The sequence below is a fragment of the Haliotis rufescens genome, unplaced genomic scaffold, assembly GCF_023055435.1.
Source record: "Haliotis rufescens isolate VD_foot unplaced genomic scaffold, xgHalRufe1.0.p SCAF_2, whole genome shotgun sequence".
In the NCBI taxonomy this organism is placed as follows: Eukaryota; Metazoa; Mollusca; class Gastropoda; order Lepetellida; family Haliotidae; genus Haliotis; species Haliotis rufescens.
Window position 1 is genome coordinate 61866474 of NW_025963890.1, and position 27794 is coordinate 61894267.

At 38.7% G+C, this 27794-nt stretch overlaps 1 protein-coding gene across 10 annotated transcripts in view; it reads left to right on the forward strand.

Moving 5' to 3' along the window:
• LOC124142441 (tyrosine-protein phosphatase Lar-like) overlaps positions 1-27794 on the forward strand; it is a 483544-nt gene that overhangs the window by 242536 nt on the left and 213214 nt on the right. For 9 of the 10 annotated variants that reach the window (XM_046510959.2, XM_046510976.2, XM_046510967.2 and 6 more), the window contains one exon: positions 15055-15128. The gene's annotated coding sequence lies outside the window, so the exon portion shown is untranslated. Of the gene's footprint in view, positions 1-12876; positions 13001-15054; positions 15129-27794 lie in introns of those variants that run through there. The other variant, XM_046511010.2, reaches the window with a different exon arrangement.

Sequence of the window (27794 nt, forward strand, 5' to 3'; positions counted from 1 at the left end):
ATTGCAGTCGGGCGGTCGGGTAGCCTCGTGGTTAAAGTGTTCGCTCGTCACGCTGAAGACCCGGGTTCGATTCCCGACATGGGTAAAATGTGTGAAGCCCATTTTTGGTGTCCCCCGCCGTGATATTGCTGGAATATTGCTAAAAGCGGCGTAAAACCATACTCACTCACTCACTTTATTGAAGTCTGCCGAGAAAGTGGAAGGTCAGGGGTTTGATCCCTGGCTGCGCCATATCAAAAGATGTTTAAAGATGATACTTGTTGTTACCCTGCCTGGTGCTTGGCATTAAGGGGCTGAAACATGGACTGGTCAGCTTTGAGTCAGTATACTGTGTCTGAGTGGGGTATTCATTCTAAACTGTGGCATGGTATGTCAATGGGCTAACACCATAAAATCAGCATTTGTTCGAACTAATATAAGTGCACAGACGCACTTGCACACGCACACGTACGGGCAAGCAAGATAATATTCAAGCTATATGAGGGAGTAATATAGATAATCATGGCCAGGCAGACTGGTGGTGGACAATGCTCCCCATCGCTGGGGTACAAGACGTACTATCAATGTCACCTGGTTATCACCTGATTGTCACTTAATCGCCTCTCACAAACAGCATGGGGTGCTTCGGAGTGTTTTTGACCCAGTCCCCTTGGTGGTCTCCTTAAGGTATCATACAGGCAACTGTTACCATATTGGTAGCCTTGTTCCAAGGCTGTACTGTAATGATGAGACCACTGATGTTTAGTAGTTATATCCTTATAATAGGCAAGTCTAGATAAGCGGACAGTACACTGCTGATGCCAGTGTTTTTTAGGGACAATTTGGTTATATTATTTGTATAATCTAGGAATTATGATTTAAACTAACAATAATTTCCTGAGACGTGCAAGTCTGCCATATTCCCTATTTTGAGATGTAGGGTTTTGAATATGGCTGCAATTAACTTGAATATTAAAGTGTTCAGATATTTGGTGTACTTTTCAGAGCCTTGAGTTAAACAGGAGCTATATTGAGAATATTTTTATGACGCTATTTCTGGGCCAATTCTCACCCATACCTCAAGTACCCAATAGATTATTAGGAAAAATAAGGAATTTCTTGTTGTCCATGAAGTTTCTCGTCTTCATCTTCTTACAACTAATGACACTCTAAGTCTTCTCAGCAGAACAAATATCTTTTGTGTTTGAATATAAATTGTACAATTCTAATATGAAGCAAATTTTCCATCCCCAATAATTATTTGACAAATGTTATCTTCTTTGCCAAGATTTAATCATGACGTACATGGCAATAACTTTTATAATGAATAATGTCCTCATGTCCTACATTTGTTGCAGCTAATGCTCCCAACACAAAAACATAATTATTCAAGTATCAAATTATTGAAATTTATTCTGGTCCATTTCGAAACATGATTGATGCTGATTGTCTTAATTAGGAGTTCCATTCAAGAGATGGTGATACTGCAGTATTCTCCTGTGGTTGCAGGACAACTATCATTACATCTAGTCACAGACAGCTGTTGTCCGGAAGTGCATACAATGTGTGGACAATAGAATACTTCTTGGTTAATTATATATCATTTGCATGTTCATTCATGTTAGTGTTCTAAACACTAACAGAGGAAGTAGGATCTTACAACCAGAACATAACGTCTATGTCACTGGTGAATACGTACATATCACCTGTCAATACGATGTCAATATCGCCCATGAGACAGATGTGTCTCAGCTGGTTATTACAATACAAGTGTGTGGTGTGGTCGGTATTTGTTGCTTTATGTCAGTACATGTGTCGTTACAACATATTGCAACTTGGTCGATACAGGTTTAATTTAAAGAGGCACTGTCGCAGTTGTATAAATTGTTACACAGTTTTTATTCAAATATCTTCAATTTTAGATTCTGTGTGAAAAGAAAATGGTTGATAATCATATGTAACTCTTAATCTTAATCATATATTTCTTAATTTCATTTTTTACATGAACTGTGAATCATTGTCTTCCAATCTTTTAACTATCAAAGCAGTTGGGTTGGAAGAGGTTAGATTCTGTTTGTTAGCACAGAAAAGGGCGAGGTTTTCCACTGTTAATGGTCAATATTGTGATGGCTACATAACATGATTGGGCTACAGGAATCAACAGCAGCAGGATAAATGTTCTGTCTCTCCAATTATTTCCTTTTGAAGTACTAGATTCATATATCAGGTGTTACATCTTTTGTCGCTAATGAAGTGGTACGGTTTGTGTGGCAGCTTTGATCGCTAAGTAATTAACAAGCAATAATATAACTATTCAGTATTACCAAAAGGACTTAGTCACTGTATGTAGGTTATCATGGTGTTAAGCACATCAACTACAATAATCAAGCATTGGTCCATAATTCACCAGTGATAAACAAAACTATGCAGTATCATTTACACCGGTAGAGGCTTTGACATTGGATATAGGTTGTCACAGCTTTAACTGCTGTAGCCGTTATGATCTGGTGACACTGTATGTTTTGATTGAGACAGCTTCAAATACCTCATCTATAACAATGAAGCATTGGTCCACAACTGACCAGTGATAAATAAAACTATGCAGTTTCATTTATACTACTAGAGGCCTTGACATTGGATATAGGTTGTCCCAGCTTTAACTGCTGTAGCGGTTATGATCTGGTGACACTGTATGTTTTGATTGAGACAGCTTCAAATACCTCATCTATAACAATGAAGCATTGGTCCACAACTGACTAGTGATAAATAAAACTATGCAGTTTCATTTATACTACTAGAGGCCTTGACATTGGATATAGGTTGTCACAGCTTTAACTGCTGTAGCTATTATTATCTGGTGACACTGCATATTTCGGTTGTCACAGCTTTAAGCACCTCAGCTATAACAATAAGCATTAGTCCATAATTGACCAGTGATAATACAACTATGCAGTATCATTTACACTGAAAGTCACTGGATATGGGTTGTCACAGCTTTAACTGCTCTAGCTATTATGATCTGGCGTTGGTGTGCGATTAACCCAAAGATAACAGAGGTATGTAATATTGTTCAACAAGATCTTGTCTCGCAGACTTCAAACATATTTGATAAGTATGTAGATGGATAGGTGTACTGTGTTTTCAGGGAGGATTGGCCGGCTGTTGTGTAGTATGCGCACTTATCAGCTGATTTTACCGGTAATCAATGAATTCTTGAATAAAACATACATTGTGGGTGGTAATGACTGCAGCCTTACCTGTCTCAGGTAACGCAAGCTGGCTTGATTGGAAGGGTCTGTGTATTTGTTCATTGAAGGCTTGGAATCGGCAGTTAGTGTTTCTGATGTTTGGCAGTTAGTAAAGCTGCTCCAGTAGGACATGCTGGGCAGGTGGGACTACAGGTGTGTTTCATAATGTCTTCATTGATTTCCATTTAGTGCATGTGTACTTTGTTGTTTTCTGATGTAGATCACTGGATGACTAAATATTCCATCAGCCGTGTTGTACTAAAATATCTCAGTTGAGATGCTCCCGTTTATGAGAGACTTTCTTGTTGTGTCATAATTTTCTCAAATTAAATTTGAATTTTTTTTTTGGTAAAGTTGTCAAACAACTATTATTCTCTGTGTTATTAGTTATGACTGACACTCCCAGTATAATCAGAATAAGATGAGTTTAGGTTTGTTGACCTCTACAAGCATTATAATGAGTGAATGTTGTTTACGACGCTTTTAGCAATATTCCAGCAATATCACGGCGGGGGACACCGGAAATGGGCTTCGCACATTGTACCCATGTCGGGAAACGAACCCGGGTTTCAGTGTTAGGAGGGAACACTTAAACCACAAGACTACCCCACCGCCCATACAAGCATTATCAGTGAGAAATGAAGTTCAAAGCCATGTGTGACAATGATTATTAGAGTGAATTTGTTGAAACTGAAATTCACTCATCACAATACAATTAAATAATGTTTATCATAATTAACAGGTTATATTGCATAGTAATTAAGTCCCAGCAAGAAAACTCTAACATGAACAATATTCAGATTCTAAAATAACTATTCTTTTGGTTGTTAAGCTGACATTATCAACCAAACAGTATTTCAGCATGTCGCCACACATCACCTGTTTGGAGTAGTAAGGAGGTTAAAGATTATTCAACCAGAGTGATTGCAAAGAACTTCTTGATCATTTTATAATTCATAACAAACACTGAACTGCAAGAATGCTTTTTATAAGTGGATAAATAGCCACAATAACCAACAAACCGGACCCGCCCTTTGAAGATAAGCATTAATGGCTCCACTGAAGTACTGTCATTGTTCCTTAATGTATACAAATATGTCAGGCTATCAAGTGATCTAACTTTGAGTTACCTGAATGTATACATAAACGGAGATCTACCTTGTTAGCTTTACAGGTGTGAAGTGCTTCAATGCAGCATGCACCATACAAATAGACCTGAATACTTTATATGATATTTCACCCCCCTAATGTTGGTGTGTATATTGACTCGAGGCAGTCATCTCTGTCTGATCATGGAGAACAAATTACAGGCTTTCTTCTAACAGTGCATGCAGAGAAAAGTCATAACTAGAGGGCGGTGTGAGTTAAGTCGTTTGTGGATTGTTGTAGGTAATTAACACCTTGATTACTTGATTAGGCAATTAGTGGGTAGCGTGTGTGTGTAATCTGACAGATGGCTGTTGGGGTGTGGGGCCCATTGTGGTCCGATTCAGCCATTGTCTGAACTGTCGTCTGCTTCCATTGTCCCATGTGGGAGTGTGTGGCTGTTATTAATGCAGATTCAAATACAAGGGAATACTGGACAGTTTCTGTGGATTATTTTCGGATATTTCTCAACAGGATTTTAAGGTAGGAAAGACTTCCGCCTGTATCCCCCCTCCAAAAGTTATATATATTTGCATATAGCATGTTTCCTCCAATTATATATATTTTTGAGGGGGGATACGGGTAGAAGTCTTACCATAAGGTATGCTTTTGTATATATATTTTTTAAGAATTGCAGGACTGTTGTATAATATTTAAGCTTTCATCAAGTGTATACCTTAAACATCACAGTGTTGGGCAGTTGTGTAAGCGCTTTGCTTAAAATTATATCACTTACTAATGTCAGTCTCAGTTTTACTGTGATCATTTCAGAGAGATATGAGTGTAAGAATGAAAGAGGGATGAGAATTAATGTCAGTAACATGTATTGTTCATGTATTGAATTTTGCTGCACCGGCAAAAAATACGAGCATGATACTTGAAATATCAGTATTTTGGTGGTATAGCTTTTGTGAAGGAAAGTGGTGGCAATGTCAGACTGCCTCATTTACTGGTGTAAGGGAGACAATGCCTGGAGAAATACCCTGCACAGAAGATGCCGTTGGTCTGGGAAGAAATATACAGTTCAAGTCTCCAGTATTGATTTTGACTTATCTCCCTTTTCTGGCCTGGATCTATATATGTTTATTGCACGTATTAAAACTGAACACGTATTTTCATATATTTGGAAAAGAAAAGGAATTTTTGTACATGTCTGTAATTGTTGTGTATTTTGATGGTTAATAGATTTATATCGATGTAACATGCAGCTATTGCATATCTTTTTCTCATTTATACCAAACTAATGCTTTTATAGGCTTAAACTCTTCAGTTGAAATGATATAGACACAATATTTCACCATCTCTGAATAGCTTGAATGAAGGGACTGTCCCATAAAGATGATGACAGTGTGCTAGATTGAGGACTATCGTAATGTTAATGTTTTCATCCAACATTAGTTTTAACGGTACCGATTCAGCGTATTACTCGTCCAGGAATTACTGTTTATCCAAGTAATTGACAGTGACAACAGCTGCAGATCACATTGCAGGCTCTGTTGACAGGGGATGGCTTCGTCATCAGGAACTGAATGGAAATAACTGTCTGTCTCAGCTTCCCCTCAGTGGCTGGTTGGACATGTTTTGCCAACTAAATGAGAGTAAACACGAGCCAAGAACTGTTACTTGGTTACCATTGGGTCGAGGCGTGACTTGTGACTCAGATACACGATGGGTTGTTTGCAGTCACATGGCAATGGGAGCGCCATTGTTGAAGGGGGAGGAAGCTTTGATATATCTTCATGCTTTGTGAACTATACATGTGCTTCATCCATTGGTGTTTAACATTCCTGTGCTGGCAAACTACAGCCAATTGTCTTTATCTGACTGACTTACTTGGCTGTAAATGCAGTCATCACATGATTGAGTGAGTTAGATGTTGATCTGGGTATGTGTAGTAGATATTGTCAATTGACCTGGGTATATGTAGTAGATATTGTCGATTGACCTGGGTATATGTAGTAGATATTGTCGATTGACCTGGGTATATGTAGTAGATATTGTCGATTGACCTGGGTATATGTAGTAGATATTGTTGGTTGATCTGGGTATGTGTAGGAGACATTGTCGATTGACCTGGTTATATGCAGTAGATATTGTCGATTGACCTGGGTATTTGTAGTAGATATTGTCGATTGACCTGGTTATATGCAGTAGATATTGTCGATTGACCTGGGTATTTGTAGTAGATATTGTCGATTGACCTGGGTGTATGCAGTAGATATTGTCAATTGACCTGGGTATATGCAGTAGATATTGTCAATTGACCTGGGTATATGAAGTAGGTATTGTTGATTGACCTGGGTATATGCAGTAGACATTGTTGATGATCTGGGTATATGCTGTAGACATTGATTGTCCTAGGTATATGCTGTAGATATTTTTGTTTGACATGGGTATATGCAGTAGATATTGTTGATTGACCTGGTTATATGCAGTAGATATTGTCGATTGACATGGGTATATGCAGTAGATATTGTCAATTGACCTGGGTATATGCAGTAGATATTGTCGATTAACCTGGTTATATGCAGTAGATATTGGTGATTGACCTGGATATATGCATTAGATATTGTCGATTGACCTGGTTATATGCTGTAGATATTGTTGATTGACCTGGTTATATGCATTAGATATTGTCGATTGACCTGGTTATATGCTGTAGATATTGTTGATTGACCTGGTTATATGCAGTAGATATTGTCGATTGACCTGGTTATATGCTGTAGATATTGTTGATTGACCTGGTTATATGCATTAGATATTGTTGATTGACCTGGTTATATGCTGTAGATATTGTTGATTGACCTGGTTATATGCTGTAGATATTGTTGATTGATCTTGGTATATGTAGTAGATATTCTTAATTTACCTGGGTACAATGCTAGATCTTGTGTCGGGCCTGTAGTTTCAAATGGGTCTTGATGGCCTGCAGTAAATGTATATGTCAATTTATTTGTCACAATAAGCTGCCATTTTGAGGGCTTGGAAGAGTTTAGTTTAGTCAAGGCCTGCAGGTTCTAAAAGCTGTGGGTCCTGATGGCAGCATGGCGATTTTTAAATTTCAAACACTGCCTGGGTATATGTAGTAGACGTTGATCACAGGTGACCGTGATACAGACATCAGTGCTGGTCAGCATAGTGTGTGACATACGTCACAGTGTCACAAGCAGTTTCATTAGAAGAGTGATGTGTAAGTTATAAGCAGAACAAGTGACAGTATATTGAGAGGTTTTTTAGGTTCTGGGGGACATGAGGGTCCCAGTTGTCTGAGTTGTGGCAGTTACTGTGCAGAGTTATGTCCCTTCTGCTCGCAAGTAATCTTTGATCATTGGTTTGAATCCCAGTTTGCCCCAATTATGTTTCTAGGTTTGTCAGCACCATACTGTAGGTTTCACCAAAGTCGTAAATGTCTTAGACCTGGATCACTTTCCTCCCACATTAAGGGGCGGTCGGGTAGCCCAGTGGTTACACGTTCGCTCGTCAGGCCGAAGACCCGGGCTTGATTCCCGACATGGGTACAATGTGTGAAGCCCATTTCTGGTGTCCCCCGCTATGATATTGCTGGAATATTGCTAAAAGCGGCGTAAAACCAAACTCACTCACTCACTCACTCACTCCCACATTAAGCTGACATGCCGGCCATGACACAACTGGAATACTGTTCAAAGCAGCATCCAACCCAACTCACTATAGCTTCTGCAGACCAAAAACAATGTGACAGTTTGTGTGGCAGCACCTTTAAGCTCAAAGTGAACTGTCTCTATGAGTTCTCTGTCTTATAAAGGCATGTCATGGTACACCAAGGGCAAAATGTACATACAGCACACAGCACTATGAAATACGTTTTGATTATATTTGATGTTAAAAAACTTGATAAAATTAAGAAATTGTAGTATTTATAAAAACTGTAGACAGAAGCTAGTATTTTAAATTAAGTAGACAGGCTGCTCGTCTTAACATCAGAATAAACCCGATGGACATTTATTATCCAATAATGTATCTTGGCTGAAGAGAATATTACGTGGACCTGCACTGGTATGTTTGTGCTGGGGACATATAGCCATAAATAGCCATAGATATAAAGTGGGGAGGAGTTTGTCAAAACTTGGTGACTCATGCCCAGTTTTTCATGTTGTTTATGAAAAGAGAATTTAGATAATTTGACGAATGTTTTGACTACACCCATCATGCAGAAACTTATGGGAATGAAGTTGTCGCTTTCAAAATACTGATAAGTTGAAAGAAGTCATTTTAAAAAGCTTACTGTGAAAATGACCTCAGGGTATTTTCTGTGTTACCATTTGATGCTTCTTAAACAATATTCGATGATTAAAAATCTCTGAACTCCTAAAGTTTGAACCATTAAATAAATTACAAGAAACCATCTTTAAATCATATGAAAATAGTGAATTGTGATACACATATTTTTCAATTATCAAGAGTCGGTTTAGTGTTGTTATTCTGTTTTAAATATGTTTGTTTTGAAAGTGTAAAAATATTCTCAAAAACTAAGTACAAGCTCAAAGTCTTAGCAGCATTACTTCTTCAAGTGGCATTTAGAAGTTGGCAACCTCATTAGTATAATAGAAATTATACCATTTATTGTGAAACACATTTCTCAAGAGCTACATTTCACCAGATGAAATATAAGGCAAATATGTAGCTTCCATTAAGAAAGGGTTCAATACAGGCCCTGCATTGTCGTGGTGGCAAAAGGGAGACAACTCCTGCTTGCCTCCTGGGACAAGATTCCACCTTGTACTTGTATCCAGCTGCTTCATCCAGTCTAGTTCGACTAACAAGAGCTACTGATGTAGGTGTAATTGTATCTTTGGTAAGATGAATTGTACTCATTTCAGTTCTTTGTCTTCTTGTATCATCTTACACTTAAAATCTACAGAACTTTGTTGCTATTTCTATAATTACGAAATATTCTAATAATTTTTCCCACATATATGTCTTGATATGATATTTTGGAAAAAGTAATGTTTTTACCGCAGTTATTGATGTTAGGTAAATTTCAACTGACATGTAAATTTCCATGTTCAGTTTTTGAAATGATTTGGCAGTTTTGTCGATGTCCGTGCTGCAAGTCGACACACACATTGGCTGTTCCATTATGAATAATTCTCAAAGGAACTACTACATGCACCACCGAAATATTCAAAGTTCAGATTAATAATTTTTTTAGAATTCTGTTCAAAAGGCTGTGACAATGCCAACCAATTGGTAATGAATATAGTATGATGTGTCAATATTATTGGAGTGACTCACATACCTGGTCAGGTTGTTTAACTCCTTTGTCCTTTTACCTGTCCAGGTGAGTCACAGCTCAATTAGGGAGCTGTCGTTCTTTGTTAGGACATGTTAACATTTTGTTGCATACAATATTGCATCAAAACTACATGGGCTGATCTCCTTGTCTTGGATCACATTCTTTTAGCAATGGAGTTTTGGGAAAATATGTCAGGTGATGTGTGAAATTTGCAGTTTTCTTTATTGAATTATTTTGCAACCTCATTGAGAGGATATTGAGCTGGAACTAATGTAGCAAGTACTAGAGATGCCGGGGCCGAACAAGAAATGTCTACCACAAAGACATGTAGGTGTTAACAAATGATACCCACATATTTAATCCTTCACCGGAGATATTATATCATTGTGGTTTTCATGACATGGGATGAATTTGCAGTATTTTTCAAAAGCTGAATAGCATTTTTGATGTATTGACATGAACATTTTTTGTATATAAATTATGTTGTGTATCCTTTGAAGAATATTTATGTACAAGTTGTATGCAAAATATTTTATCTTTAACAGCATTGACAGTTTTCTATAACGCTTGTGCTTGTCTGTCTGTATTCATGAAACAGGCTATAAATTATTTGTGAAAACAGTCGATTAGCATATGGGAGAGATAATGACATAGCAAATATGATTCCGTATCACACTCCATTAACATGGGAGTTTCATGTGTCATGAAAATCAATATTCACATAGCTTTTCAAAACTGTGAGTAATTTCTGAAATTGCAATGCCTTGGGGTGTTTTGTTGTAAAATTAGAACAAATATGAGTCACAGGGATATAAATAGATTCCAGACTTGTTAGTGTTTAGAAAATGTATTTTTAGATTACATGCTGTGACTGTACCCTTTTTAAATTTAGCATTCAGTCTGGGAAAATATTTGGTAAACTCTTTTTGCCCTAAGTTCAAATAAGTGTTGCATATAATACATCATCTAAATATACCTTTTGTTTTTGATTTGGTACATTGTGCACACTCGTATGCTTAATAATAACTTTATTTTCGGGTCTTTTATAAATATGAATTTATAACATGGAATAAACCTTATTGGGAAAGAATCCATAACAAATGGGATAATTGTATGTTTATTTAGAAACTGTATAAATAATAAAGGAGAAAGGATGTTTCCTTGCCATACCCCTTTACCCTTCGGATGCATTAGAACTGTGGAATTTTGTTTGCTCTAAGTGTTCCTGTCACTCTGACCTGTACTTTCGTATAAAAGGTTCGGGGAGGAGCATTGAGGGTGAATCTTAGTTTGAAATTGTTCACCGTTAACGGTCTGATACTAATGATGGAAGGTGCAAATAAGGGCATCAGGAAAACTGTTTGCTCTGGCTCAACCATTTGAAGGGGTGAAATTTAAACCCTTATGACTTTCAAAGGTGTGTGTCATTCTTTAGAAGGTATATCGTTTATCTGTAAATTTAGACTGAGAGTCTTAGATTGGTGGCTTGTAGGTCTTTGAAAATTACACTGTTATTGTGAAAGTTTAGACCAGGCAACATAAAAAGATAGCTTGTGTGTCTTAAGAAGTTATATACATATCAGAGAACGAATGCCTAAAACAGGTATGTCAGTCCTTTGAAACTGAACACAATCTATCATGGTGGAAATATTATGCTGAACATGCCGTTTTCCTGAGTTTCCAAAACACAGAACCTGAATTATTTTATGCAGGTAGAACAGGTTTGGTGAACTTGGTGTTATCCCATTTAAATGAAATTAATGATTCCTTCAAGGCTGGGATAGTATTTGGGGACAATAATAGGTGGTGTTTGTATCGTCTTTTGCAGTATATATATACTGCAAAAACATCCTTTATGTTGGTCACAAAATAGAATGGAATTAAGCACTATTTTACAGTGATTAAGCAAATTATCATGCATTGAACACGAAATGAAAACAACTAAAATATGATATGATGATATTACAACAAAATCTCATATATCACATACAATATCAAACGTCTAACATAATTTTACTGTGATGAAACAAATTTCCACATTGAATGCAAAGTTGAAGGAATAAATAATGATTTTACAGAATTGGAAAAGCAAAATCTAGTAAATTATATAAGTATGGTAGTCACATGTTATAAGCATGTAGGTAACTAGAAATTTGATATTCACTGTGATAACAAAATGAAAAAAGAACTTAACAAAGATGTGGCAGAATCTAGGAGATCACAATTACTCCATACTTTCACATATGCATTTTCAGTAGTATTTTAATGGTACGAGCATGTCTGAAAAAGCTTGGGATCTACTGATAATATCTAAGTCACAGAGGCATTTTCTAAGCAGGACTCTGAGTCATGGAAGGAGAATGTCATAAAACATAGACCAACACACTCCGTCACCTTAGACGTGTCTTTAATCTAGGGAATCGTGCGCAGGTAAAAATGATGTTATCTACAATCTCCATATGTTAGTGGGAACCCCATGGTTAGCTACATGGAGTATGGAATTCTTTGACAAAAAATTCATACGTCTATTCACAATTCAAATTTTCTGGTTGATATATGAGATTTATTTATCTACATCTGACTCTGGTAGAGATTTGGCTTCAAAGGGAAATACTGACGCTTGTAATGGGAAAATCATGAATATATTTATTTGGATGTTTTTCTTTGGATATATAAATTAAGACAGATTGTGGGATAAGTAATGCCTTTGTCCTGAATGTGTTAAATATGTAACTTATTAAAGAGATCCACTCATAACTGTACAAAGGGTTTGTATATTTTCTTTTGAATATTATTTAAATCCATATATGCCATTTATTTCAATTCATACAAATAAGGAAATGATTAAGCAGTAGGGAAATCATTGAGGTGTTTTGTATTTGTTTGTACACTGAAACCTCTGTAAACATAACCCAATTGCACAAACATTTTAATCTTGTAGAAACATTGGGTGTGAAAGTTAATAAATACTCTCATTGACTTTCAAACTCAACAACCTGCCGACCGTGTGTTAATACAGGCACGTTGAACATGTTGAAGCAGAGGCCGTTCAGTAGGACTGGAGCATTGGTAGCTGTACGTGCTGGCTGTCATAGGCCTGTCTGATAGTTTGACAACTGTCATACCTTAACATGAAGAGGTTATCTAGGGCTTAATGCAGTAGGGGATTTCCTCACCTTCCATGCTAGAGAGGTTACTTGCGTTATCACCTAATTCATGTGTAACTATCTTTAACTGCTGAGGCCGAGTTTTATGAGTAGCAGTTAGAGTGTGACATGTTTAACACTTTGGTGTTGTTTGTTTATGAAGACATTGCTCAGCTTTGTTGATGGGTATCAGGAGAACAATGAAGGTAGTATGTCTATTTTCCAAATGAATATATTGTTCAGTATTTTCTTCATAGTAAATGGAGCTTAAATTACTTCTTTGAAGAAGGGTGTACTTTTCTCCATATTTGTAAGAATTATTAATTATATTGTATTTAAGTGTGAAAGAGTTAAAATTATTGTGAAAAATTTATAACGAAGAGGGTGTAAGATTGGCCCACTTTAAAATGATTAATGTTATTGTTTATGCATATATTACCTATTATTCACCTTGGTTTGATTAAGGGTGGGTTGGGGAGGGGGGTATTTACATATATATTGCCCCGACACTTGATCTCATTTCAGCATAATAAACACACTGTTTGATTGTCATTGAAAACCATAACAAATACTGTTAGTTTTAATTAAAACTTACATTGCTACTATGCGTAATATGACTCAGTAGCGACCAGATATTGACATTCCCATGCCCTGCATGTGGCGTGTTGGGGCGGTGTATACGACCTGTATCTCCCACCATGGTCTGGGACAGTCAGAGTGCCAGGACAGCCAGGTGGTGCCGTGTGTGAGTGTATGCATGTACATGAACCTGCTTCACTTGTATTTACATAGACATGTCTACAGTTACCGAGTACACAATCCCACCCCACCAATTTGTCGGAACCTTCTGTGCTAAGGCTGCTGTTCATATGTAGATGTTTCACCTTGTGTTATGGGGGATATCAGATGTTGCTGGTGGGTTGCTTACTGCTGCTGTTTTGTTGGTGACAGTTCAGTAACATTTTAATGTGCCTGTCTAAGGTACCAGCTGTCAATGCTGTTAAAGGTTGTCTTGTCAGTTCTTACAGTGTTGGCATATAACCGAAATACTGTTCTTAGCTACGTTTTGACCAACTCACTCACTCACTCACTCACTCACTCACTCACTCACTCCTGTGAAGAACAGGCTGAGAATGGCTCCCCAGCAATCCATGCTTTTGTAAGAAGCGACTAACAGGACTGGCTGATCAGGTTTTTCATCTTGGTTCATGCATGTCATGGTATCCCAATTTGTGTAGAACGATGCTCATGATGTCAATCATTGGATTGTCTCGTCCAGACTCTTATTTACAGACCGCCGTCATATAGCTGGAATATGGCATTTAACAACAACCAACCAAACAAACAACTGGACTAATTTAACATCTACCTATGAAAGTGTGTGTTGGATTGTAGGACAAATAGATCTTTCCAATTGTGTATACTTAAGGGAATTTTGTACTTACATGCTATAATTGTTAAGACATGAATAGAAGTAACTGAGCTGTAAAGTGGTCTATAAAAATAAGGAGACCCTTTGTTGAGTATCAATACTGGGTGATCAATGTGTGACAGCTGTCTGGCAGTACCCATACACCCTCAAACTGCATCTGCATCTGCAGCTGGTATATCTAATGATCTTCCAATATTTAGAGAACCAGGAGGAATATTTGGATAGTTACTGAGCTGTACTTGCATCATACAAAGGTTTTAAACAACAGGACTGCCATTGGATGATGTAACAGGTGATAGCTCTGATGTGTGATACGTAGTATATATCATCAACTCTGCAGTGCGCTAATGGCACCAGTCAACTTAATAGCTCTGATGTGTGATACGGAGTATATATTATCAACTCTACAGTGCGCTAATGGCACCAGTCAACTTGTCTCACACTCCTGACTGTTTAACAGGACAACTTTTCTGCACATCTTTCTTTGTATTGTTTGTAAAATGAACAAAAAGAGTTAGGGATCATGGAAATTTTTGGGGATATGGAAATAAAAATTGAGCACTCAATTTCATGAAAAAAATCACAAAATTATTCAAGATCCCTAATGTTTTGTGTTCAGTATATCAAAATGTTTATTGCAGGGTAAAATTTCCTGAGTTTAAGCATTGTATTTGTCATTGAAGCTCGTATTTCATTTCTTCCAGGTTTCATGTTGATATTCTAGAGGCAATGTTGGATCAGAGAATACTAATATGGATGACAGCTGATGGATATTTAAAGTTTGAAACATTTGAAGCCAAATGCTTATGTCTGTTTTCTTTGTTTCAGATTGCCATACGGATTACTATAAATAAGTGTAGAGCCAGCTCTGGCCTGGCTTCAAAATGAATTTATAATGATTGGTAAGTACAAAGTTCCTTTTCCTTGCATTTCGTACATCTCATTTGAGAAAATGGCACATGGTACTGACCAACACCGTTGGTCAACAGTGAGACCTTCGGTCCATAGCTTGGAATTGTTTTAAGTATGAGCATCTGAATATTGCACCAAATATCAGCAAAAAGGAAATCACTGAAAGTGGAATTGTTTGGCCATCTGACGTGGAAACGATTGGCAGATATTGACAGAATTGGCCTGAAGAAAAGTAGACCAGGCCTAAAGATGCAAACTGGGAAACTATTGGCCCACAGACTGGGAAACTATTGGCCCACAAACTGGGAAACTATTGGCCCACAAACTGGGAAACTATTGCCCCACAAACTGGGAAACTACTGGCCCACAGACATAGAAGCTGTTGGCCCACAAACTGGGAAACTATTGGCCCACAAACTGGGAAACAATTGGCCCACAAACTGGGAAACTACTGGCCCACAGACATAGAAGCTGTTGGCCCACAAACTGGGAAACTATTGGCCCACAGACTGGGAAAGTATTGGCCCACAAACTGGGAAACTATTGCCCCACAAACTGGGAAACTATTGGCCCACAGAGTGGGAAACTATTGGCCCACAGACTGGGAAACTATTGGATCACAAACTGGGAAAGTATTGGCCCACAAACTGGGAAACTATTGGCCCACAGAGCGGGAAACTATTGGATCACAAACTGGGAAACTATTGCCCCACAGACAGGGAAACCTTTGACCAACAAACTGGAAATTTATTAGCTCAGAAACAGGGAAACTGAAGGCCCCTGAATATCTCAAAGCATCCAAACATTGCCCTAGAAACCATTGGCCCAGTAACACAGAAAGGATTATTCCTGCGACCCACACAGAAAACATTGATCTGCACACAAACATATTAACACAGCCCAGGAGTGAAACAGTTTTGAATTCTCGTCCCCTGAAAGTATTCTTTTGAAAATGAATATGTTACATTTTATGTCAGCCAGGTAACTGATCAATTAGAAGTAAATATTGATTATGGACTTTTGATTGATTTTACTTGTGTAACATATTTCTGACTGATAGATCAATATTTCGCCTCACGACGCACTGTCCACATATTAGATTAGGAAGCCGGTAAGCAATTTCAAGCCTGTGTCATAGGTCACAGGGCCATCGGATCACAGTGACTGTGTCTACGATGTGGTAGCAGTAAAATGCAATACTTCTATCAAAACATGTCCTTTTGGATTTTGCAATATTTAAAGTTTTGTTGATTGATGTCTAGCATGAATAAATTGCATTTCAAACCTTCAGGTTTTTATTTTTGCCCGCTCACAGTTAGGTTTGAATTTGAATTCAGAATGATTCATGTGTAATAAATTTTGAAAGCCTTTGGCTATATATAGTCTGTTTTGATGTAGGGTCATGAGAAATATTTTTATTCCAACTTTGTGAAATGCTTTTCATTATTGTGTTTACAAAGGTGTGTGAGGGTTGCAAATACACCTCATCTCAAACCTTGTCATAAAAGGACTGCTAGGTGTTAAAGGTACTTGCAGCCTAAGTTGAAAATGAATTATGATGTAATTTGCCACGGTAATCAATCCCTTTCATTTATCAATTGCCTCACAACATTCTGAAAAATAATTTTAAAAAGTAAACACTTTTAGAAAAAATGCAATTAGTTTCAATGATGAAGGTATTGATATGATAATATATAGGTGTATTGTCCAGTGAAATGAAGCTTTAATATTAAATATGTTACCCCAAAATACACACAATCCCTTTGAGAAGCTTAGAAATTTACAAAATGGTTCCAAAATTAAAAAATCGACAATTCCCAGCAGCCAAAACTTTACCTAACTAAAGTTCACATTTTTCTATGGTGTTTGTCCTTTTTCATGATTGTATGCCTTTGAAGCCCTGCTCCAATAGACGCACAGTAACTTGCTTGATAAAAAATAAAAATTGTTTAACTCTCCTGAAATAGAATATTGAGATATATCCATCGCACTGGAGTGTTTGTTGTTATTCTTATTCTATAATAAGGTAATCGGAAGCTGAAAATGGAATAGAGGGACCCCAGCATCCACCCTTTGAAATTTATCTTCTATGTACCCTGGCACTTCATTGTTAGATTGTGGTAGTTACTTGTTAAAAGCCTGAACCATATGATAAAACTCTCTGAGTCTTCATCCTTAATAAAACACCTGTAGCTTATCCTTATATTAAAGATATTAATGTCACCCTATAGTCCCATTCGGAGATATGATACAGAATAAGGCATAAAACCTGATACAAAAATGCGATGAATGTCCTCCAAAGTTGATAATTTTCCATTTAATGATCGCCAGAGTCATTGTTGAAAATATGGCGACATGGCTGAGTGACCGTCTCCCCCCAATGCCCCCGGCTTTGTTCATCCACACCCTCACTGGAGGGTGGCAGCGATCTTCTGGAAGCTGGGCTCATGTGTTTCACCATGGGTGTGATGGTATTTACTGTGTGGAGTGAGATGTTAGCTTATTGTAGGTAAATGTTCTCCCATGACTCATTCACTATCACTGCTGGGAGTCCCTTTTTAGAATATTGGGGTATATCAATTTGTGATATATATTTTTTTATTTTTTTATTTTATTCTTTTATTGAAATATTATTCTTATATACAAAATGAAGTTTCAAAAGGAGATATGTGACAAGATGGATCGGTGGACTCTAGTTTCTTCATATATAGGTAAACATTGACAGACATACTGATTACTTACTGAAGCTACAGGGAAACTTTATTAAATGAAATATAGGTTATGTAAAAGATAATTCAATTATTTGAAATTATTTTTTCTTTTATAAGGGACTGAGGGGTTTGGTATTCTGGGGTGGGGGTTATCTAAAAAAAATGTATTGTCCCCGAAATGAAAACAGACTGTTGAAAGAACAAAAAAATGTGTGTCACCAAAATGACATTGTTGCTAGATGTTTTTCTTTCAAACAACTCAGGCTTATAGTTTTAAATAAAAACATATCTGGTTTTGTAGCTGTAGCTGAAAAATATCTTATCTCGATACTTAATCCCAATCACTTTTTGCAATATTCCAGCAATATCAATGGGATAAAAAAATATCTTATCTCGATACTTTATCCCAATCACTTTTTGCAATATTCCAGCAATATCAATGGGATAAAAAAATATCTTATCTCGATACTTTATCCCAATCACTTTTTGCAATATTCCAGCAATATCAATGGGATAAAAAAATATCTTATCTCGATACTTAATCCCAATCACTTTTTGCAATATTCCAGCAATATCAATGGGGGGGGGGAAGGGGACAATTTAAATAGGATTCACACATTGTTCCCATATAGGGCTTCTAACCCAGGCTTTTGGTGTGAGGCTTTAACCACTGGCCTACCCCACCATCCTCTCACTTATTAATAAAGAGATAGAAACGTATGTCACAATGTTTCTATCACATCAGTCAGTTGATCCTCCAAGAACAGGGGACACGGGTGGCCCAGTCATCTAAGGCGCAGCGATTCACTGTGCAGAGTTGCATCCCTTGGGCACGCCAGAAACCTATGATTGTGGGTTCGAATCCTGCTTCGCCCCGATTTTGTTTCTAGGTTTGTCAGCATCATACCATGCTTGTGGGGTTCACTGAAGTGGTAAACGTTTGAGATCTGCATCACTTTCGGCTTTCCTCCCACATTAAGCTGCCATAATATAACTGGAATAGTGTTAAAAGCGGCGTTAAACCCAACTCACTCACTCACTCCGAGAACATTGACTGTGTACTTCAAATTTTCCCCTTGACAACATACCCCTCAATATAATTTACACCACCACGACCTTGCACACGATGAGGGCGTGTGGCATTTTATCATAAATCTGTAATTCAGTCTTTATTACATGCTATAAATATGGAAAATTACAGATAATATTTAGCATTTCATTACTTTATGAACCAAAACTGCTGGACATAGTTTTAATGGTGGACTATGTTTCTGATGTATTTACTTATAAGTGATCATTTGTAGATTATGTGTGTGAACCATTCCAGAATCGTGCAGTTAATCACATGACGTAGCACTACCCGGACAACCAGTAATGTAGTCGGTGCCAGAGACTCTATTACCAGGAATGGCAATCACAGACAAAGGGAAATAACTCTGTCCCAGCTATCTGGCTGTAAGTCCATGAACAAATGGGACAATATTCATAATACGCTACCTTGTGTAATATTATAATCAGCCCACTGCATGATGACTCATTCTGCCACACTGCAAGGTCTCCCGCACCAAATGAGGAGAGAGAGGACGGTTTCCATGACATTGTTAATTAATACACGACCTCGCCATGTTAGCTTGCTGACCTATGTCGGCCATCGTCGCAATGTCCGAACGGTCATGCATATTGCCACTAGTATAGATGCACACACTGATTGGGATTCCTTATCTTTTTGATTTTCTCCCGATGTTGAACATGAGGAATCTAGACCAGGTTGCATTCACTTTTCATGAATTATGTAAAATACTTTGTGTAAAGATTTTTGGTTTTGGTCAGAAATGATGGATTTGAAAGGTTTAGAGTGATATTATCCATGGTGTGTTGACTTGAAGTTGGTGTTGCTGTGTTGGTAATGGTATTTGGGGTGACGGGGGGATGGGGGTTGGGTTCTTGCGTCATGTCGTGTTGGTCAGAAATTCGGAAGTGGTAATGCTGTGGCGAATGTTATGTGACTTGCTTGAGTGATAGGCATTTAAACCCCCAGTTATTGATCCTGAATTAATTTACAGGCAGATCTTTGAAAAAATCTGTTTTGGGCTGTAGTACCAGGCCTGCCTCCCTTCACGGTTTTCATGGCAGTAATATGGGGCGGCAGTGGTTGTGGTCCATATTGTTGGTGTGATTAGTCACACGGAATTTCTTCAGCAGGGAGATGGGGAGGGACTCCGCTGTTGTTGTTGAAATCAGTGAGAACACCGGCAGTGGCAAAACAGCTTTGAAAGCTTGCAGAAAAGTTAATGGACTAGAAGCAGGGTAAAATATGTAGATCAAGATGGTATTGTGGTTCGTCTTCTTCTTCGCAAGGAATTCCAAGATGGACGCTTAAATGAGAGGAAGGGACTATCATTTAGGTCTAGTTGCCAGAGATTGATGGGGTGGCCTTGTGGTTAAAGCATTCATCAGCCTGAAATTGTTAAAACCTGGGGTCGAATATTGTTCCTTATTGTGATTGTTCTGCAATATAGCCTAGGACTGTCTTTGGGGTAGTGGGGTAGCCTTGTGGTTGAAGTGCTCACTTGTCATGCCGTAAGCCTGAGTTTGATTCCCCATATGGGTACATTGTGTGATCCGCATTCTGGTTTTTCAGCCATGATATTGGTGGAATATTGCTGAAAGTGTCGTAAAACCATGCTCCCTCACTCATACACTCACTCACTAGGAATAAGTAAACATCACTAAATCACTCACACACTGACATTAATAAATGAAAGGTCAATGACAACTAACTTATGCTTTTATCATTCATGGGGTTCTAGTTGTATTCTGAAAGTATTTCAGAAACATCCCTGTCAATATATTTATTATAGTGTGTTTGATGATGTAGTCTGAAGTATTGTCTTTCTGTTCCATTACATATAACAAAGGACTTCAGTTTTGTTTTCTTGACCAAGATCAATCGCAAATGCTCACAAAATTTGTCCTTAAAGGGGAAGTGTACACGCAAAAATCACTTTCTTTCTTTTTCTAAACAAAACGCAATTTTAGAATCAGTTAGTATTTGTGTTTGAAAATATACACTCATTTTTTTCACAGTGAAAGTAGGAAGCTCACAATCGTGTGAAAATGATATGCCGTTGTGAGGCCTTCGTTTTTTCGAGCTAAACAGGCCTGAGTTATCCCCCTTAGATTATGACGTCATTGGTGCCAATTCAACTGGGTCCCTGTCTATTCTCAACGCAAAAGATATCAAGTACCAGTTTGCGGTAAAACAACATGGCCTACGACACACTCCGGCGCAATGGTGACTCAGCATAACACTATGCTGGCTGGCATCTGAGACGCAAGAATCACACACCTGTACCTACACCACGTGAAGCGGCTCTAATAAAGCATGATGACGTCATAATGTTTATCAATTGGCACCAATGACGTCATATTGCAAGGGGCATAAGCCATGGTGTTTTTGTTATGGAAATAGAACACTTGGTAAATGTGAAAAATATAAATAGTTTTAAAACGAAAAATATGTTAATTAATTGTGATATTTTTATATTTTTGTCTATGACATTTCTAGGTTAACATTTTTAATGTGGAAAAGGTACAAGAAAAATAGGTTCATTTCCGTGTGAACTTGCCCTTTAAGGCTACCAGGATACCCTGGTTCTAGTTTCAAATCTCCCAATTCTGATCCTTTGTCAGCGCCATACATTCATGCTAATGGGGTCGTTCAGGTAGCCTAGTGGTTAAAGCGTTCGCTCGTCACGCCGAAGACCTGGGTTCGATTCCCGACATGGGTACAATGTGTGAAGCCTATTCTGGTGTACCCAGCCGCAATATTGCTGGAATATTGCTAAAACCATACTCACTCACTCACTCACTCACTCACTCACTCACTCACTCACTCACTCACTCACTCACTCACTCACTCACTCACTCACTCACTCACTCACTCACGCTTATGGTTTTGTCCGAGTTTAATATTAAAGTTTTCATGGAGTCCATGAGGTTTGCATCAAGAGTATTTAAATCTACGACCCCCCCAAATCTTTACTTTTAGCAGTGGGCTTATTAACAGAACCATTTGACCATTCTGTTTTATTTGGCACACCCACATAACTCTTGACATTCCTCCCACACTGAGCTGAAATGCAATCAGTCTGTGCTAGAAACAGTTTGAAGCCTGACATGATCTCCTGGCATCAATTTCAATGTATGGGTGTTGATATATCTATTATTATCTCAGGTTCTGTACTAGTGGCTAAAGCTGCAGAATGTGCTGTGACATGAAGGACATACTGTTCAAAATGGTTTTCATGACACAAATTCAGGTTAGAATCTTTTCTGGTGGACAAAGATAACCAAATGGATCAATGGCTTGGTTAATGGTGAGGTGAAATGGGGTTTAACGTCGCGTCCAAGATTATTGCACTTGTATAGCGACGTGCATGTACGTGTGTGTGTTTGTGTGGCTGCTTGTACTAGTCCGGACTGATGCCAATTTATAGTGCTAGCTCACTGAGATACCATACCGCAGTTTAACATGAATACCCCACTCAGACACAGTATACTGACTCCGAGCCAACCAGTCCTTGTTTTAGCCCCTTAATGCCGAGTGCTAGACAGGGTAACAACAAGTACCATCTTTTAACGTCTTTTGGTATGACGCGGCCGGGAATCGAACCCCGGACCTTCCGCTCTTTGGGCGGACGCTCTACCACTAGACCACGGAGGCGGTCGGCTTGGTTAATAGTGTGTCCTCATACCTAGACTGCATGGATCCTTGCTCACAATATCGGATATTGTGGGAATTATGCTGAGTGTGGCATAAAGTAACAAACAAACAAACAAATCCAAACTCAAATCACTCACTCAAACCTGGGGATTGGATATTGGTGAACTTGCTGAGATTCTGCTAATAGGCAACACTATTTAGCATTTAGGTGACTACCTTGTACCATCAGCTCTCAGCTGTGACTGGTTGCATTGGTGCAGTGTCACAATCACAGGGGGTAACGCGTATTATCATACCGAAGGCCTGGGTTTGATTCCCATGCATGTGTGAATAGTGCTGGAATATTAACCATAAAACCATGCTTACTCACTCACTCAAAGACTTGAGCCTACTTAGACTTCCATAGTTTACAAGCATTCAGTCCCAACATCACTCCATGGTAAAGTATTTATGGTTGTATATGACACATTAATGAGTCTTGTGGATCATCCTTAGGACTAATTCCAACTTTGTCTGGCACCCTTAAAGATCCGGGGTAGAATAGGTCTTCAGCAACCCATTCTTGCCGTAAGAGACGACTAACGGGATTGATTGGTCAGGCTCCAGACTTGGTTGATGCATGTCATCGTATTCCAGTTGAGTGGATTGATGCTCATGATATCAATCACTGGATTTTCTGGTCCAGACTCGATTATTTACAGACCGCCATCATATAGCTGGAATATTGCTGAGTGCGGCGTTAAACAACAAAGAAACAAAATTGTCGAAGTTGGCACTGAATAAAGATTCCAGAGAATGTATTTCACAAACTATTTTGAATTGTCATAAAAGAATGATTTGATTCAGGACCAGTGGTATAAATACTGCAGCAGCGGATGTAATCAAATGTGGTCCTTCCCCAGCTTTATAGCCTTTAACACATGCCTGTATACTTATCCTGGGATTCGATACCTATAAACAACAGCTGATTGCACTGCAAGAGAACAAGACTCGGAGAGATATGAATAATTAACCTCCATTGCTGCACAATGCTGTTCACCTGTACCTGCGATAATGCATTGTAATAAGCTGCGCGCAGGGCGGGTGGAGACCGATGTACCAATTCACCTTTGACGCAACCAGGTGCGTAGGATTCTCTTTCCAGGAAGCAATCTCCCAGGGTCTTATTTATGTGCTGTGGATGGGAGCTGCATTGAAAAAGACTTAGTTGATCAATGATTGGCGATGAGGTGGTATGGTGCGATACCGACTCAGTGCTTTTGTCAGTGTCGGCAACCTTCATGGTGGATGTTCTCTGAGGATAATCAGCATCGATGTAGCTCTGGGCCGTCAGTGTCGGCTGCCACAGCGATTGACAGATACATCTCGGGGCATTTATTCACTATGAAGATGCCTTTCTAGTTTGGTATCTGATCATCGTTTTGGGCTATGTTGTGGATAGAGCTAATTTGGGCAGATTTGTTATGGGATATGTGTTGAAAAAAATGTTTGATAGTTGTGGCATTGTTTTCTTGTTTACGTTTTCAATGTAATGGATGATTTCTTTGACTTGGGTACATTTTATAATATTTTGTTTAGCCTTTCATGAAGGTGACCAAACTGGGTCATGCTACAGAGGGTGCAAATAGCAACATTAAGGGGAGGTAACCCAGTTCATGGTACCCTGCTGCACAGTGGGGCTACCCGTGAAGATCCGGGTTAGAAAAGGTCTTCAGCAACCCATGCTTGACTAAAGGGCTGGGTGGTCAGACTCGCGGATTTAGTTGATGCATGTCATTGTACATCATTTGCATAGATCTATGCTCATGATGTCAGTCACTGCATTGTCTGGTCCAGACTTGATGATTTACAGGCCGCTGTCATATCGCTGGAATATATTGCTGAGTGTGGTGTTAAACAACAAACAAACAAACAAAAAGATCATTGTATTGTAACCCAATGCATGGTAACCTGGGCCCCGAAAATTAAACCATCTTAGCACTATTGTCATTGTGACTCTCATACTTTAACAGGGGCGGTCGGGTAGCCTAGTGGTTAAAGCGTTCGCTCGTCACGCCAAAGACCTTGGTTCGATTCCTGACATGGGTACAATGTGTGAAGCCCATTTCTGGTGTCCCTGCAAAACAATACTCACTCACTCACAGATAGGAAGTGAATTGTAATGATGAAATGTGTAAATTGTATAATGTTTACAGTGTAGACTACTATATAAATGGGGTACACTCTGTAACAGCGAAAAGGACTCTGTTTAACAAGCAAAGGGGTGGACTGTTTGCCTGCCTCTCGGCTGCTGTATTGCTTACAAGCCTTAAAACAAGATCATTCATCTTCATGGAGAAGCCTCTCATGACCTGGGACTTAATGGGGAAGGTAGACATTCTAATTCTGCACTGATCTCTTGGTAGACTTGCCTCTAAAAATGATAAATCAAAGTTCTTTTGATATGCTTGTCGATAGAGAATTAGCATCACTAGAAGTGGGTGTGTCGCAAGATGAGTACATTGAAACAATATCAAAGTGCCACATAGCCTGCTGCAGTTTATTAGAGAAATGACATACTTACATCAGAGCAACTGCAAGCACTGTATCAATATAGGAGGAATCTGCTTACGTAAGTCAATTTTGTTACGTTTAAAAAAATATCTTGTTTCAGTTTACTTGGCCCTGCACGGGAAACTATGGTTATAACGAACTCAAAGGGACCACAAATTTTAGTTTGTCATAACTGTAATTCGTTATGAGCATATATACACCAAGTGGCCAGGAATAAAAAAAATGTCACTTTGTTATAAGCGTGTTCGTTGTAAACGTATTTTACTGTACATTGTCTTTCCTTCCCAAGATTCGCATAAAGCATACTCAGTATTCGCAATCCTTACAGGACATTTGGTGGCCACATGCCACAAGTTCACTTGTTTTCAGAGATAGAGCAGTAGTAAACAAACATAATTCAAACGTGATTGGAAATAATCCAGTTATATACCCCTCCTATGCTTCTGTTTTTCTGTAAAACAGAATGTGTAATATCCACAAGACAATATGTTCTGGTATGTAAATGTTCCTTCTTAGTAGAGGGGGGGGGGGGTAGCCTAGTGGTTTAAGCGTTTGCTCGTCACGCTGAAGACCCGGGTTCGATTCCCGTACATGGGGACAATGTGTGAAGCCCATTTCTGGTATCCCCCGCCGTGATATTGCTGTGATATTGCTGGAATATATTGCTAAAAGCAGCATAAAACCATACTCACTCACTCACTCTTAGTAGAGGGTGTGTTACGTGCTTATACTTACAGGTTGACCTAGAAGTTGGACAGGGTGTGATGATTGAAGCAGGAGACGTAATACACTGAATACTGGGGACAAATTAGCCTCTTTAAGAGCTCCATCTCTTTCGACTTTCTCCCACATTAGCTGACATGCACTCATTTTGCTGAAATACTGTTCAAGGCCACATTATAAACCACTGTAACATGCTTGAAGTTTTAAAGAAAAGCTGTTTTGTGTGCGTGGCGATTGCTACCGGTTGAGCAGGACATGCTTACATTCTTACCCAAACACCTGTGTTATCACTGATTTTCAGTGATCCATCCTGTAATTGTCACTATTTTGCCCAATGGAATCAGTGTTGACTAAGAATAAAGACTGGTTATTCTCTGGCGTTGATGTTTGTAGTAATTTTCTTAAGTTGAGGCAAACAAATGAATTTCCTATCTTGGCCTGGCTGCAATTCAGCAGCCTTTGGAGGACTGCGTGTGATTGCAGCATATGGCTGTATGAATCCCACGAACCTCGTTAGCCATAATGATCGGCTGTACTCAAAGTTTGTGTGGGTGGGTTGGCTGAATGTTTTCATCAATACCGTGCAACCACTTCCTTCATACCTTTATCATCACATTTTTTTTTTAAAAAAGCCAGCTTCCACAAGGCAATATGACCAAACTTCACTACTGTCTCACATTGCTGCGTCTTTGCAAGTCAGGCAGCCATCTTTGTTTCACTTCAAAGGTAATTCTATGCTGTGAAACATATCTTGTCTGCTTAACGAGCTAATGAGCTGCCGACTTGCTCCCAAACACACAAGGAAATATGAGAAAATATGAAACTTTAATGCACTGACAGCTTGTATCGATCCCTTCCCTGTAAATGCACAAACGAGGGATCGGCTCAAGTCAGGGAGGAATTCAGGCATCGATATTGGGTTTTTGTCACTGACTCTCCAGACTGGAGCTAAGCCGGAGAGCCGGCTTTGGGGGTACCTGTGTTACTTCTTTTGAATATTAAAGTGACGTATATCAGATTGATGACCTTGGGGCTGCAATGAAACTCTCAGATTTCATGCAGTTTTGTTCAGAGGCAAAAGAAAGGTCCAATAACCATAATTATTTCATTACAAATGTTGATATTATCAAAATTATGATTGATTGTTTTTATCTGGAACTTACAAGATGTTGAATGTCTGTGGAACATTTCAAGTCAGTGAAGTAAATGATGGCAGACTTCATCAGAAACCATGCTGCTTCTTTTTAGATTGGGTACTGGTAGTTGTAACCTTTGAAGAGAGGATTCATTTTGAATGTTGTTCATGTATGCAAAGAGTGACTGGTTAATCAGAGGGTGATTGCATGTTGTTTTACGCTGAAGTCAGAAATACTCCAGCTATATTGTGTGACCTGTAAGTAATCGAGTCTAAACAAGGCAGAGCATTGCTATCAGCATACAGTAACACACTTCGCATTTTAGTCAGATCTTACAACAAGCATAGGTTTGTAAGAATCTGTTCTGAGTCCCCATGGGTCTACTTGATAAGAATGTTCTAGTATAACATATTTGTCTGTGAGGGTCAGAGTTGCGTCCCTTGGCCATGCCAGAAACCTATGATTGTGGAATAATGTTAAAAGTGGCGTTGAACCCAACTCACTCACTAACTCACTCACCCACTGTGAAGAAGGGGCAGTGGGGTAGCCTTGAGGATAAAGCCTTCGCTCATCACGCAAAAGACCCGGGTTCGATTCCCCACATGGGTACAATGTGTGAAGCCCATTTCTGGTGTCCCCCGCTGTGATATTGCTGAAATATTGCTAAAAGGGACATAAAACTCACTCACTCACTCACTCACTCACTCACTCACTCACTCACTCACTCACTCACTCACTCCATTGTATCCTCAGAATGTAAGATACATGCTTATGTTTTGTAGGCTTTATTGTGTATATGGTGAACAA